Genomic DNA, 6,567 nt, shown 5'->3' with positions numbered 1-6,567 from the left:
AAGTAGTGAGCATTTATTATGGGTATGTTTATAAGGCCCGCCCATAAGAGCTCAGAACAAAGGACCAGGGGGCACCATAACAATTTGTATAATGGGGGATGCTGAATGCCTTTGAACCAGACTGTAAACCTTGCATATAATGGAAACCACTTCAAACCAGGGGCTGCTGCAGCACCCTAAGTTCCAGCAGCTCTGCACAGCAGAGCTGATTGAAATCAGGCTCAATGCATGATAAAGCCCACACGTGCCACACCTCTCTAGAGTCCCTCAGTCAGACTGGATTCGATTTGAAGCGTGTCCCCACCGCCCCCTCATTTGCACCGGGATTTTTTCTTGCATTTCTGCAACGCCTCGTGCATCCAGTTAGACGGCAGCAGAGAGGTCCGCCCGCCCCCCTGCACTGCCAGAGGCACCTAGACCCAGAGCCGCAGCATCCCCTCCCTGCCAGCACGGGGGAGCCCCGCCCCGACCCAGGTGCGCAACCCCCACCCCCGGCTGCCTCGCGTGCGCTGCGCCTGCGGAGTCGCCATCGCCGTCTTCCAAGCGGGCAGCCAATAGGCGCCTGGCTTACGGTTGGCATATAGCCACGGCCTCCCGGCCAATCAGAAGCGAAACTCGTTGCTACAGCAACAGCGTCTTAGAAACAGGTGAGAGCAGAAGAAAAGTTCGGAGGGAGCGGAAAGTTCCCCCCCCCCCGCCCACAGCGGGGTGAGCGGCGCAGGCCCAGCAGGTAACTCACGCCCGGGGGCGCGGGGGAGAGAGACCCCAAGAGCTGCTGGAGCCGGGAGGCGGGTGGGTGCTGACGGGGCGGGGGGAGGTCCAGGAGCCACAGCCCTGAACTGTTCCCGGGGCGCTCCCAGAGCGATTGCAGGAAAGTGGGGCCGGTCTGTGGTGAGACTGGAGCATGGACACAACGCAGGAGGGGACTCTGGGCTACACAAGGCTGTGCTGCCAGTGCAGCGTGCAAACCCGCTATCTGTCTTGTTTGCTCCCAGTAGCAGTACCTGATATTAAACTGCTGTCTCACCTAACCTGCTCCTGGATCGGGGTAGCAAATTGTAATCAGTAGCGGTTACTGATACATAAGCTTGTTCTGATTTGCTGACATGTCCTAATTTCCGCAGTGCCATGCGGGAAAACACTAAAGGCTAGATTGAGAGGCAAAATAACACTTGCAAAAGGCAATCGCCATTAGTGGATTGAATGAAAACAAAGTTTTGAGACCATGCCAGAAATTCAGTCAGACTGGCAGTCAGATCCAAGAGAATAAACTTCTGCTCTGAAAACAAGAAGTAAAAGTTAGCGTTAAAAATTCCAAATCAGAAACCACAGTAAAAAGAAAAAGCAAGTGCAATACTAGAAACACAGATGTTAGTGCTAAAACTACTAGCAAGTACTTACTTATACATATCTGCTATGAATATTTATTGAAATGTAAATTAAATAGCACAATGACATGCATCTGCACAATAACAAAGGTACATGATGAAGTGCTAAGATTCAAGCAACAGATAAGGCAAATTTGTGAACTGCTATGAGATTTTATGCAGTCAGACACAATGATAAGGGATTCTTTGTTTCTGAGGAGGTATATGTAAAATATTTCATTGAATCACGTCTCTGCAGCACCTCAGTAGGTTACATCAGACAGAGAGGAGTTGCGGTGACTAGGCATTGGGATGCCTGTGCCTTTTAAGACAGGGATAGGGAACCTACAGCCCATGGGCTGCTTAATTTCATCCAGCCCGCGGAAAGTCTCAGTGCCACAGGTTGGAAGCCCCAAGCTTTGGTGTCCTGCCATGGGACTGGACTCCACTGCGAGCACTGGCTCGCCAGGTTGCTAGAAATCTGGTCGGCTCTGCGTAGCTCCTGGCATGTCCCTGTGGCCCTTAGGAACAGGGGTGATCAGAGAAGCTCCATGCGCTGCTCCCGCCCCCCACAGTTCTGGCTCCACAGCTCCCATTGGCGGGGCACCATGGTCAGTGTGAGCTGTGGGGGTGGCACCTGTGGGCGCAGGCAGCACACACCGCTCAGAGCCTTGGGCCCCTTCGCCTAGGGGCTGGGCATGGCGGCTGCGTTTGAGAGCCTGCCTTAGCCTCCCTGTGCCACCGACTGGGAGCCACCTGAGGTAAGTGCTGCCTGGCCGGAGCCCGCACCTCGAGCTCCCTCCCACACCCTTACTCCGTCCCAGACCCTGCACCAAGCAAGGAGTGCTGGATTGGGGATGTTTTCGGAAAGGAAAGCAGCTTTTAGTAGGTTAAAATGGATTGTAGTTATATAATTATATCAGCGATTTTTTTGCACTTTTGTTCTTTAATTATAACAAGAAAAGAGACATCTGGCATGGACTTCAGGCCTCTTATTCAGGTGCCTAATGCTCTAATTCTGCAAACACTTTAAGTATATGAGCAGGCCCACTGATTTCTGGGATGAACTAAAATTAGCATGCACTTAGCTGTTTGTACTCTTAGAGCCTAAACATGAATATGAAATTAAAAGGCAGCAAATTTAAAAAATGATAAAAAGAAATTCTTTCTATGCACAACATATAATTGCCTGTGGAATTCAGTTTCACTAGATATCATTAAGGCCCAGTGCCAGATCCTGAGTTGTGCTGAGTTTAAATTCAATAGTTTACTCCTGGGGGAATTCTGCACCAATGTGCACAGGCAGAATTTATGTCCCCCACAGATTTTTCCCCCCCTCAGAAAATAGATTCTGTGAATAGATGCTGAAATTATACCTTTCGCCCACCAGGAGCTACTGCAGTAGCAGAGGAGAGGGCAGCCCGTTCACTGGTGGAGAGGGGACAGTGGTTGCCTTCCTCACTGCATCTTTCCCTGTGGGGCCAGGTAAGGAGGTATGGGATATGCGGAGGGGCGGGGACGGACAGTGCAAGGCACACAGGGCTGCTGGGGGGTTTGAGAAGGGCTAGTACGAGGAGGAACAGAGTGGGCTGTGGGCACAGGAGCTAGTGGGATGACAACACTGAGCCGGGGTGGAATGGGAGTGGGAGTGCTTTGCCACACAGGGACAGGGGGCAGAGGGTGCAGGGACACATGGGCACAGGGTGGAAGGGTGGTTGAGTTGGGCTGCAGGGACACATGGGGATAAGGGGGAGGGGGAGTGCAGGGACACATGGGGACAGGGGTAGATATGTCTGAATGAATGGGAGAGGTTAGGGATCAGCCAAGGTCTCCATGGGGAAGGCTCTCTAGCAACCTCCCCCCCGCCCACACGCACAACCTGTTTTATACTGCTCCCATCCACACCCAACAGCCCTCCAGCTTTACTCCCAGCAACTCCTTCCCTTTCCCTCAGCTCGTCCATTACCTCTGACTACGCCAAGCCTTTGCACTGCTTCTGAGGGGTGCAGAAAATACATTTCTGTATTGAGTAATAATTCATTTAAACACAACATTCTGTATTAATATGCCTACTAAGGAATCTATCTGTCAAAAAAAACATTTCCTGAATCTTTTTTGTTGTCTATATTGTAACAAACATACTTGCTGACAGGTATTTTGAAATAAATTACCAAAGTAAGTGAAACTCGCAGGATCTCTATTTTGTTATTTTGATACATAAAATATGCATATTTTTGCAGAATTTTAAAATATTTTGTGCTGAATTTTTTGGTGCAGAATGTTCCAATTTTTTGGTGCAGATTTTCCCCAGGAGTAACAGTTGAGCAAAGCAGGAAGGAAAGGTAGCGTTTAGCTGCCTGCTCCCCCACCACTGAGGCTGAGGATCTGGCTCCAAGAGTTTAGCAGGACTAAAAAAAAAATTAGACATTTATATGGCTAATGAGAGCATCCACAATTGCATTGGATAGGACTGAAAATTATTTTTTTTACAAATGGATATAAACCCTCATACTTCAGGGAATAAAACATCTTCTAGTTGCCCTGGATTAGGAAGAAACTTTCCCAATGTGTAAGTTATTCCACAACTGTCCATTCTGTCCCTGGGAAGATTTGTTGTATTACTTTAGCTGAAATATGTGGGCTGAAAGAGTAAAAGGTCTTAACGTATTTCAATTACTGTTCAGTATTAAACAGTTTTTAACAAGATTTGGGGTTTGGTATACAGAGACTTTAGTCTGCTTAGTATCACGGCAAACATGCTTTTAAAACTTCTTTTAATCCTTTATTAAAGCTAAAGGAAAGAAGGAAAAAACAGTTGAGTTGTAAAATATTAAGTAAGGCTTTCATTTTAACATTATCCCCTGTTCCCCTTTTCTTTAGATCGAGAGAGTTTTTAGAAGGAAAAAAATCCCTTGTCTGACCGTCTCTGAGCTGATAACTAGTGTCCTTTTGGGGAAAAGAATAGAAGCTAGTTGAGATGAGTGGAGCTGTTGTTGTTTGTTAAAGTCTGACTCCACTTACTAGAAGACAAAACAAAGCAAACATATACAGAGATGAAATAGAAGAATAGCAACGACTGAAAAAAATATATCTTCTGTTTCTGGTGTTGACTCTCACTTGGAACCTCACAGCTGGAGAAACACAGGCACAGCACATGGTCTTATCAGCCACTCTGAGACCTAACAAACTTGTAACACCATCAGGCAGTCTAGGACTTTGCTTTTTGCTGCCTCTTCCTGGTCACAGGCTTACAGCAGTGTTGCAAAATGCATAGTCTTGGCTGGCACTTATCAGACAGAAGGAAAGAGGAGAGAGATAGGAAACAGAAGAAATAAGGTAGGGAAGGGAAAGGAAACATAGTGGGTGGGGGGAACATATTAAGTCTCACATTCTAGGTGATAGCTGGGATTCTGCCAGTGGAGATGGCAGTGTTATCTGGGTCCCTCTCTCCAACCTGTCTGGTTAGGATATCTGTTAGGATTAGGATAAAGAAGGTCTGGGGTTCTAGGAGACAGTGGGGGTGACAGCCATGATGGTGAAGCTTGCTCCTTTCCCTTCTCTAATCTTTCAGTCAACTAGCATCACAGTAACCTCAGTCTGTTCGTCCATCAAATTTCCTTTCAAAGTCTCTTTTTGAGGACCTCAAAAGGGAGTGATGGATAGTATAGCCCATCTGCTCATTATTTTGTCCATCAGTTAAGTCTAATTACAAGATTAACTGATTTCTGATCCCACTCTGTTCTTTGTGTTTGTTTTTTTGGTGCAGCAACCTCATCATATGAGGCTATGATTGCCACTTTCTTGATTAATTTTAGCCAAGTGTTTTTTTTAAATATCCTTTCGCTCAGTCTAGCATCCTGAAAGAAACACAGCCAGGCTTTTTATTTTTTTTGCACTCTTCAATTTTTCTGACATTCTCTCCAGTCCCTTTAGGGAAAAATCTTTGATTCCAAGCCAACTCAGTTGTTCATAAAGAAACGTTCTTTCTATAGAATATTGCCCACAATGGTGTAGAACATGATCCACAGCTTCTTTGGTTTGGAACACATTACACTGCCCATCTTTATGTCTTTTTAATAAGTTTAACTTATCATTTATGGTGCAATGAACTGTTCACACACTCTGTAAATGACTACTTCAGTTTTTCTAGCATGACTGTGGAGTATAGTATTATCTTTGATTTTTGAGCATACCTCATAAGACCTTGATTCTTTTATTTCCTTGGTCCATAGTTCTTGCCATTCCTTTGCAAGCTCCATTGTGACCACACTTTGAAATTCTTGTCAAGTTAAGGGTATTTTTTCGAGCTTCTTTTCTTGCTTTGTCATCCATTTAATTTCCAAGTATTCCAGTATGTGCCAGAATTCATGCTATTGTTACGCAGATACCTGATTGCATTATTTCTGTAGTTAGGAACATTATTTCACTGATTATGCTTTCCAGAGTCCCTGTTTTAATGATCCTAATGCCAGACAAGGAATCAGATAAAATTACAACTGCAGCCAGATGAACATCTCAAATCCAAGTTAGTACCAATATTATCTCCATTAGTTCAGCCATCAGAACAGTCACATAATTCAATAGCTTTTTAGATTTCTGAATTCCTAGGAATATAGAATGCTGTTCCCATCTACCTGTGCTGTCATCTTTTGACCCATCTATATAGACTTGACAAAGCTGTTCCCATTTTTCTAAATAAATTCACAAATGTCTTTGGTCATAATTAGGGCTGTTGATTAATTGCCGTTAACTCAAGCAATTAACTCAAAAAATTAATCACAGTTAATCGCAGTTTTGATAGCACTGTTAAACAATAGAATACCAATTAGAATGTATTAAATATTTTGGATATTTTTCTACTTTTTCATATGTGTTGTATTCTGTGTTGTAATTGAAATCAAAGTGTATATTATTTTTGATGACAAATATTTGCACTGTAAAAATGATAAACAAAAATAGTATTTTTCAGTTCACCTCATACAAGTACTGTAGTGCAGTCTCTGTCATGAAAGTGCAACTTACAAATGTAGATTTTTGTGTGTGACAAAACTGCACTCAAAAAAAATTTAAAACTTCAGAGCCTACGAGTCCACTCAGTCCTACTTCTTGTTCAGCCAATTGCGAAGACAAACAAGTTTGTTTACATTTACAGGCAATAATACTGTAAATATGAATATGAATCTTTAGCACATTTGGCACG

The 6,567-nt window shown here is 44.4% G+C and overlaps 1 protein-coding gene across 1 annotated transcript in view; it reads left to right on the top strand.

Annotated features, from left to right (window-relative positions):
• The first annotated feature begins 648 nt into the window (after positions 1–648).
• The window catches only part of EFCAB6 (EF-hand calcium binding domain 6), a 156,771-nt gene continuing 150,852 nt past the window's right edge, over positions 649–6,567 (top strand). Inside the window, exons 1-2 of the mRNA XM_050936394.1 lie at positions 649–730; positions 2,758–2,860. The gene's annotated coding sequence lies outside the window, so the exon portion shown is untranslated. The remainder of the gene's footprint in view (positions 731–2,757; positions 2,861–6,567) is intronic.

Source organism: Gopherus flavomarginatus, chromosome 1 (assembly GCF_025201925.1).
Source record: "Gopherus flavomarginatus isolate rGopFla2 chromosome 1, rGopFla2.mat.asm, whole genome shotgun sequence".
In the NCBI taxonomy this organism is placed as follows: domain Eukaryota; kingdom Metazoa; phylum Chordata; order Testudines; family Testudinidae; genus Gopherus; species Gopherus flavomarginatus.
This window is presented reverse-complemented; position numbering and strand designations above follow the sequence as displayed.